Source organism: Henckelia pumila, chromosome 1 (genome assembly GCF_033568475.1).
Source record: "Henckelia pumila isolate YLH828 chromosome 1, ASM3356847v2, whole genome shotgun sequence".
Lineage (NCBI taxonomy): Eukaryota > Viridiplantae > Streptophyta > Magnoliopsida > Lamiales > Gesneriaceae > Henckelia > Henckelia pumila.
In genome coordinates this window covers 57404250-57413400 of record NC_133120.1, presented here as the reverse complement: position 1 = coordinate 57413400, position 9151 = coordinate 57404250, and positions in this window count along the sequence as shown.

Sequence of the window (9151 nt, the reverse complement as noted above, 5' to 3'; positions counted from 1 at the left end):
AGCATCGACTCCTATATGTGTCGTTACTATACCCAATACCGACACCTGATGACCCCATAGAGCTGGTAAACGCGTCAAAGTACAGTACTAGCATATAGAGTCTCAATGATGTTTCAAGTAGTAAGGACTAATGGTGTACAACCAAAACCGCGGACTTATCCACTCAAATAATAATAACCACTTGGAAAGTCCGAATAGGGTAGTTCGATCATTCATCATATGAATATCCATTTGCATGCTTTGAACATCTCCATGTCCATTACCAATGAAACGTGATACTTGGCATCACAAATTCTAGTCTCAATCTCGAGTGATCCTTATCTTTATTAGCGGACGGCTCAATTGACTAGAAACTGTTTAGAATATACAGTGACTATAAGATGTGTTTCATAATAGTGATCTCTCTTTATTCACTATCTCATCTTACTTACACTATAGTATACTCAAGGTCTTTATCAAAACAATAATAGTATATCACAATATAACAATATGAAGAAAGACAAAGAAAATGCCATTAATGAATGTAAATCATATTAAACAAAGATTGTTTATACATAGAGTCATAAAAGCCCTTAGCCACAAGTTGGCTAACCGGGCACCCGCTCTTTCACCCCTGTCCCAAATGAAAAAAAATGAAAGCTTTTAAATGAGTTTAAAATGGGCTACAATAGAATTCTATAGCAATTTGAGTTAATCATTTTTCTAAAACGAGAACGAATACGAAGTAATTTCTATAGAGGCTCAATGTGTAGTCACGCAAGAGCGGACCTGGGCCCGGGGCGTTACATAATGGTATCAGAGACGGTCACCAACAGGAACCCCGGGAAATTAGTGCTATGCTGGACAAAGTGCTACGTAGAGTTTTCTTTGTGTGAGATTATGTTGAGGACACATCCTCAGCATCTTCTTAAACCTGGTCTATGCTGCATGTAAAGATTCACCCTCCTTTTGCTTGAAAGAAATAATATCTGAAAACAATTTCACCATCTTCGTGGGAGGAAAATACTTGTTCAGAAAAGTATGAACAAGTTGATCCCATGTAGTAATTGAACCAGCAGGCAGATCATCTAACCACTCAACAGCTTTGCCTTGTAGAGATAATGGGAATAACCGCAGTCTTACTGCATCAGAGGTTATCTCGTTAACTTTGAACGTGTCGCAGATCGACAGGAATCGCTCCAAATGAGCGTAGGGGTCTTCCACAGATGTGACCCCAAATCTTGCTTGCAATTGGATCAGCTGAATAGTAGAGGATTTCAGCTCAAAATTGTTCGCCTCAACAGCGAGGCGAACTATGCTAGATCCATAACCTTCAACTGGAGGCCTAATCAGATCCCAAACAGTACGGTTGTCCGCCATGTATTCTTCTGATTCAGATTATGCTTCAAGTCCTAGATTAAGATTCTTCCTTGCTTTCCGGATCTTGCTGAGCGTGCGTTCGATCTCCAAATCAAGTGGTAGAAGCTCCTTAGATCGAATGTTATGCATGCACAACAAGCTAGTACCTGAAAATCACAAAGAAAATAAGAAAATTCAGAATTTTAATAAAATAAAAGCAGTCTAAGCTCAAGAGAAATAAAAATTCTGATATCAAAAAAGTCCCCGGCAAAGGCGCCAAAAACTTGACCGCTAAAATCGGTATGATAAAAATCAACTGGAAAGCGTATCAGGTCAAGTTATAGATAGTGAATAAAATCAGATGTCGAACCCACATGAACTGTATAAATATGACTACCAGAATATAATTATTCCTACTTAATCTAGACGAAGCAAAAAGAGTGATTTTAGATTTTAACTAAAAAACTAAATTGCAATTAAATTTTAACTCAATAAAAATGCAACATAAAATTTTAGATTAAAATTCAAATTGGAAATAATTCGATCAAGGACACACGTAGGTACCAAACAATTCATGTAACAAGCAATCGATCTAAGACATCAGACTTAATCTTAATTCACGGGAATTTTCCTAATTTGATCAAAGGACTATTTCTAGAACAATCAAACCTATTCAAATATTGATGGATTAATCGTTCGTAATTCTAATCAAATTTGAATGCATGATGAACTGTGAAAATTCAGTAAACACCTAAACCGCACTTTGAAACCAAATTCTATTTCTAGTTGGTTTTACAACATGTTGAATATCTAAGTGATCAAAATCAAAACCTCCTCTGTCGAATTGGAATCAATTAACATGCAAACAAATAACTGGCCAGGAAATTCACAAGACAAATATAAATTCGATAATCAATAAAATAAAATAAAGCCTAAAAATTCTGGAATAAACCATCAAGTTTTCTACATAAATTTTCTGGCCCACTCACGTGGCCTTGATCAAAGAAAAACTACTACTCACTAATAAAAATAATTAATCAAACCAAGTCTAAAATCATAAACTAGAAAATACGAGAATAGAAGAAAAACTGAAGAAGTGTTCAAGCAGCCGCCTTCAGCCTTCGCGTGCAAAAATCAAAAGACAAAAAGTCCCTAAAAACTTCATAAAACTTCTATTTATAGGGTCCGTGCCAATTAGAATCCTGCTCAACCTAAAATTCTTGAACAAATCAAGCTCCCGAATACGCGCGCGCGCTTGGAATGGATCTCGCGCGCGCGCAGTTCAGTAAAATAGTGGCTCTGGTAACCTCGCGCGCGCGCGCGAGGAAGAAGCTCGCCCGCGCGCACCTTGAATTTTATGTTTCTGGAACTTAGTACGGCGCATGCGCGAGGAGTCTCGCGCGCGAGCGAGTCTTTATCAACGTTGGTTCCTAAAAGCTCCATTATCCTACAAAATTCAACCAGGAGAGTAGAATACATGCACATAAAATAAAATACCAACAAAACACACGAAAATAAAATAAATGCATGTGAAATAAATATAAAAATGATACAAAATAATGTATACACAACACACTTATCACTCCAGATCTAGTAAGTATGGGGGGTGTTTAGTTATCATGTTTTGTGTTCATTCTGTTTGCATTCATTTGGTTTAGTTTTTGTATTTTGTTCGTAATCATGCATATCATTTTGTTGCTCTTTGTGTTGCCGATGCGAGTCGAATGATGCATGTTAGTCAATGATGATTGAGTTGAAAAGGAAAATTTTTTTTTGGAATTTTTTTTTTCTTTTGATTGAACATAAAAAGCTGTTGGTTGTCTCGTGAATCATATTAAGCACGCATGTTAGACGAGTGTAGTGTAGCAATGTAATTGATGAAGTTCGTGTTTGTTTGACCATTGCACGACAATAGATGCTTGTTGATCATGATAGTGTTTTTGATTCTTGATATTTGTTGGACATTGCATGCATGATTTTGGGCGTACCTTTAAAATTTTTACTTTTGTTGTAAGCGTAAGTTATCTCCATCCGGGTTACGAGTGATAGATTGAAATCCTTATCCTTTGTTCTTGACTAAGTATGTGGACTCCATGTGGTTACCAAAATTTTGAAATTTTTAAAATTGCGATTCCATCCGGGCTTGGACAATGATTGAAATAATCCTAATCATTGCTCCATAGCTAAGTTTGCAGGTTAAATGGGATTGTAGCTCTATTCGGGCTATAGACGAGGGGATTGAAATTCTAATCCTATCTTAGTTATAGCTAAGTCTGCGCGTAATTATTGGGGCATAAGAAAATTAATTGCAAAATCAAGAGGTATGTTTTAAATTTCAAGAAAGTGCATGTTTTTGTTTGGGATTGTTGAGATGACAGAGTGCTAGATTGAGATACTTGCATTGAATTGTCATAGGTTGCTAAACATTCTTAGGATTGATTCTTTTGAAGTTGCACGAAACTGGAATAACATGGCACACACACATGTTTGCGTTCAACTCACAGTGTATTGTAGAAAATCGAAAGTTGTTTTGGTTGTTGGAAAATTGAAGTAGAGCTCGTCTGAGGCTATCTTGAACATGATTCATTCATACTTGTGTTATTGCATTGTGTTTTTGCATGTCTTGCTCGAGGGCGAGCAAGGTTCAAGTATGGGGGTGTTGATAAGTGTGTTGTGTATACATTATTTTGTGTCATTTTTATATTTATTTTGCATGCATTTATTTTATTTTCGTGTGTTTTGTTGGTATTTTATTTTATGTGCATGTATTCTACTCTCCTGGTTGAATTTTGTATGATAATGGAGCTTTTAGGAACCAACGTTGTTAAAGACTCGCGCGCGCGCGAGAAGTGCGCCATACTAAGTTCCAGAAACATAAAAGTCAAGGCGCGAATGCTAGCTACTTCCTCGCGCGCGCGCGAGAGGTTACCCGAGCCACTGTTTTATTGAACTGCGTGCGCGCGAGATCCATTCCAAGCGCGCGCGCGTGTTCGGGAGCTTGATGTGTTCAAGAATTTTAGGTTGAGGAGGATTCTAATTGGCGCGGACCCTAAAAATACAAGTTTTATGATCTTTTTGGGGACTTTTTGTCTTTTGATTTTTGCACGCGAAGGCTGAAGGCGGCTGCTTGAACACTTCTTCAGTTTTTCTTCTATTCTCGTATTTTCTAGTTTATGATTTTAGACTTGGTTTGATTAATTATGTTTATTAGTGAGTAGTAGTTTTTCTTCGATCAAGGCCACGTGAGTGGCCAGATAATTTATGTAAAAAACTTGATGGTTTATTCCAGAATTTTCAGACTTTATTTTATTTTATTGATTATCGAATTTATATTTGTCTTGTGAATTTTCTGGCCAGTTATTTGCTTGCATGTTAATTGATTCCAATTCGACAGAGGAGGTTTCGATTTTGATCACTTCGATATTCAACATGTTGTAAAACCAACTAGAAATAGAATTTGGTTTCAATGTGCAGTTTAGGTGTTTACTGAATTTTCACAGTTCATCATGCATTCAAATTTGATTAGTATTACGAAAGATTAATCCGTCAATATTTGAATAGGTTTGATTGTTCTAGAAATAGTCCTTTGAACAAATTAGGAAAATTTTCGTGAATTAAGATTAAGTCTGATGTCTTAAATCGACTACTTGTTACATGAATTGTCTGGTACCTACATGTGTTCTTGATCGAATTATTTCCAATTTGAATTTTAATCTAAAATTTTCTGTTGCGTTTTTATTGAGTTAAAATTTAATTGCAATTTAGTTTTTTAGTTAAAATCTAAAATCACTCTTTTTGATTCGTCTAGATTAAGTAGGAATAATTATATTCTGGTAGATATATTTATACAGTCCTTGTGGGTTTGACATTTGATTTTATTCACTATCTATAACTTGACCTGGTACGCTTGCCAGTTAATTTTTATCATACCGATTTTAGCGGTCAATAACATTATTCGCATTATTTGTGTTGCGGGTGCTGAATGGAAGCTTGACAGTGATTATAAACCATCGAAGCTTCGAAAAACTGATTTGACTACGAACGCTAAGCGGTGGTATAATCTTATCTGTGCTCGACTGAAGCCCACTTATCACGATCATGAGGTCACCAGGGAAAGGGCTATTCTTGTTTATTGCATTGTTGTGGGAAAGGCTGTTGATTTGGGATAGATATGCCAGGAGACGATTCAGAATTCTATTGCTGGTCATTCAAGTTGGGTGCTTTGAAAGAGTGGGTGCCCGGTGAGCCAACTTGTGGCTAAGGGCTTTTATGACTCTATGTATAAACAATCTTTTGTTTAATATAATTTACACTTTTATAATGGCATTTACTTTATCTTTTATCATATTATTATGTTGTGACATACTATAAGATGTTTAGATGAAGACCTTGAATATACTATAGTGTATGTAAGATGTGGTAGCACATGGGGATGGCTATCATGAAACACATCTTAAAGTCACTGTATATTCTAAACAGTTCCTAGTCAATTGAGCCGTCCGTTAATAAGGATAAGGATCGCTCGAGATTGAGACTAGCGTTTGCGATGCCGAGTACTACGTTTCATTGGTATGAAACATAGAGATGTTCAAAGCATGCAAATGGATATTCATATGATGAATGATTGAACTACCCTATCCGAACTTTCCAAGTGGTTATCACTTATCGAGTGGATAAAGTTCGCGGTTTTGGTTGTACACCATTAGTCCTTACTACTTGAAACATCATTGAGACTCTATATGCGAGTACTTTACTTTGACTCGTTTACCGACTCTATTGGGGTCATCAGGTGTCGGGATTGGGTACAGTTACGACACATATAGGAGTCGATGCTTTGTTGTCAAGGATTCACCACATACTTGCGAGTGTGGATATCCTATGCAATCTGAGAAGATATTAGTGTGACGAATCTCTGGCCAGAGTACATGATGTGTTTTAGGTTACTTGGTTTCCTAGTAGCACATGCGATGTCACTATTTTATCTTCAAGATGTATTGCATAGTTATCGAATCTCGAACGACTCTCGATTTACCAATGGTTGTTGATTCGATCGGGATATATGGATGAAGGGACCGTACTGTACGCTAACCAAAATCTATTGGTTCTTGCAGGCACTATCAGTGATACCTAGGGAATCATGGGGAGATGTTGCTAGGCGCTCTTACCATGATTCGATGGGCAAGTCGGAAATTGTTGTTCCGAGTCACAAGGAGTTGTGAGCTCACGGCTAGCTGTATCCCTGATGTTGGAGAACGCGGCGATCAGATCAATTAGGATTGATACCCGGTGCAGCGGAAGTTTAAAAATTTTATATGGAACGATTCCATAATGGGTATCAACCTTACGATTAAATTGTGTGTGTAAAAATTAAATAACGATTATAAAATTTTTACCTCCAATCTCGAAGCGAGATTATGGACACCAACAGATTTCTCTGCTCTTGTTGTATATCCCTGGAACTGATGGACGAACTGTTCTTCAATCAGGTCCACGAATGGATAATTAATCCCTCTGATAGATTGCACTAGAAAATCTATCAGAAGTTTCTACGAAGAGAATTAACGAATTTGATCCGTTAAACCAGACTGTAATTCAAAATTCACAGACTGGATTTTACCGAGCAGAGGGGGAAGGGGGGCGGCCACTATTGAGAGAAAATAACTAGGTTTTCAAAAATTTGTGACCTGTTGTGTATAATTTCTGTACTGCAATAACTTATTTATAATGTAGGCCGCTAACAGCTTAGGGCCCATTAGTCATAAGTTCAAGCCCGATAAGCAAAGCCCGCATGTTCAGAAATTAATATAAAATTCATCATGACTCCGATTGATAAACCGATTTCACCAATGTGCACAGAAACCATTTCTGCACCTTTTAAAGTCAAGATAAATTTTTCTGAATCCTAATTCAGTGATTTCCAAAAATGCCCATCCCTATGTCATTTTAGGAAATCTTACTCATCTACTCTTAATTAAGAAGTCCAACTTCTTTGTTCATTAAATTTAACTCTTTAAATTTAACTATCTCAACGGGGATTAAAAATCCATTACTCTGTGTGACCCTCAATGGTTCAGGGATACAGCTAGCCGTGGGCTCACAACTCCTTGTGACTCGGAACAACAATTTCCGACTTGCCCATCGAATCATGGTAAGAGCGCCTAGCAACATCGCCCCATGATTCCCTAGGTATCACTGATAGTGCCTGCAAGAACCAATAGATTTTGGTTAGCGTACAGTACGGTCCCTTCATCCATATATCCCGATCGAATCAACAACCATTGGTATATCGAGAGTCGTTCGAGATTCGATAACTATGCAATACATCTTGAAGATCAAATAGTGACATCGCATGTGTTACTAAGAAACCATTTCTTAAAACACATCATGTACTCTGGCCAGAGATTCGTCACACTAATATCTCCTCAGATCGCATAGGATATCCACACTCGCAAGTATGTGGTGAATCCTTGACAACAAAGCATCGACTCCTATATGTGTTGTAATTGTACCCAATCCCGACACCTGATGACCCTAATAGAGTCGGTAAACGAGTCAAAGCACAGTACTAGCATATAGAGTCTCAATGATGTTTCAAGTAGTAAGGACTAATGGTGTAAAACCAAAACCGCGGACTTTATCCACTCGATAAGTGATAACCACTTGGAAAGTCCGGATAGGGTAGTTCGATCATTCATCGTATGAATATCCATTTGCATGCTTCGAACATCTCTATGTTCCTTACCAATGAAACGTGGTACTCTGCATTGCAAATGCTAGTCTCAAACTCGAGCGATCCTTATCCTTATTATCGGACGGCTCAATCGACTAGGAACAGTTTAGAATATACAGTGACTATAAGATGTGTTTCATGATAGACATCCCCATGTTCTACCACATCTTACATACACTATAGTATATTCAAGGTCTTTATCAAAACAACAATAGTATATCACAATATAACAATATGGAGAAAGATAAAGTCATTGCCATTAATAAAAGTGTAAATTATATTAAACAAAAGATTGTTTATACAAAGAGTCATCAAAGCCCTTAGCCACAAGTTGGCTCACCGGGCACCCACTCTTTCACCTGAACCATTGAGGGTCATACAAGTAATGGATTTCTAATCCCCGTTGAGATAATTAAATTTAAAGAGTTAAATTTAGTGAATAAAGAAGTGGGACTTCTTATTTAAAAGTAGAGGGAGTAAGATTTCCTAAAATGACATAGTGATGAACATTTTTGGAAACCACTGAATTCGGATTCAGAAAATTTATCTTGACTTTAAAAGATGCAGAAATGGTTTCTGTGCACATTGGTGGAATTGGTTTATCAATCTAAGTCACGATGAATTTTATATTAATTTCTGAACATGAGGGCTTTGCTTTTCAGGCTTGAACTTATGACTAATGGGCCCTAAGCTGTTAGCAGCCCATATTATAAATAAGTTATTGCAGTACAGAAATTAAACAACAGAGGTCACAAAATTTTCGAAAACCCTAGTTGTTCTCTCTAGGTGTGGCCGCCCCCTCTCCTCTCTCTGTTCGAAAATTCCAGCCTGTGAATTTCGAATTTGCAGTCTGGTTTAACAGATAAAATCTGTTATTTCTCTTCGTAGAAACTTCTGATAGACTTTCTAGTGCAGTCTATCAGAGGGATTAAATTTCTGTTCGTGGACCTGATTGAAGAATTGTTCGTTCATCAGTTCCTGGGATATACAACAAGAGCAGTTTAATCTGTTGGTGTCCATAATCTCGCTTCGAGATTTTAAGGTAAAATTTATATTGTTTAAATTTTATAATATCAATTTTAA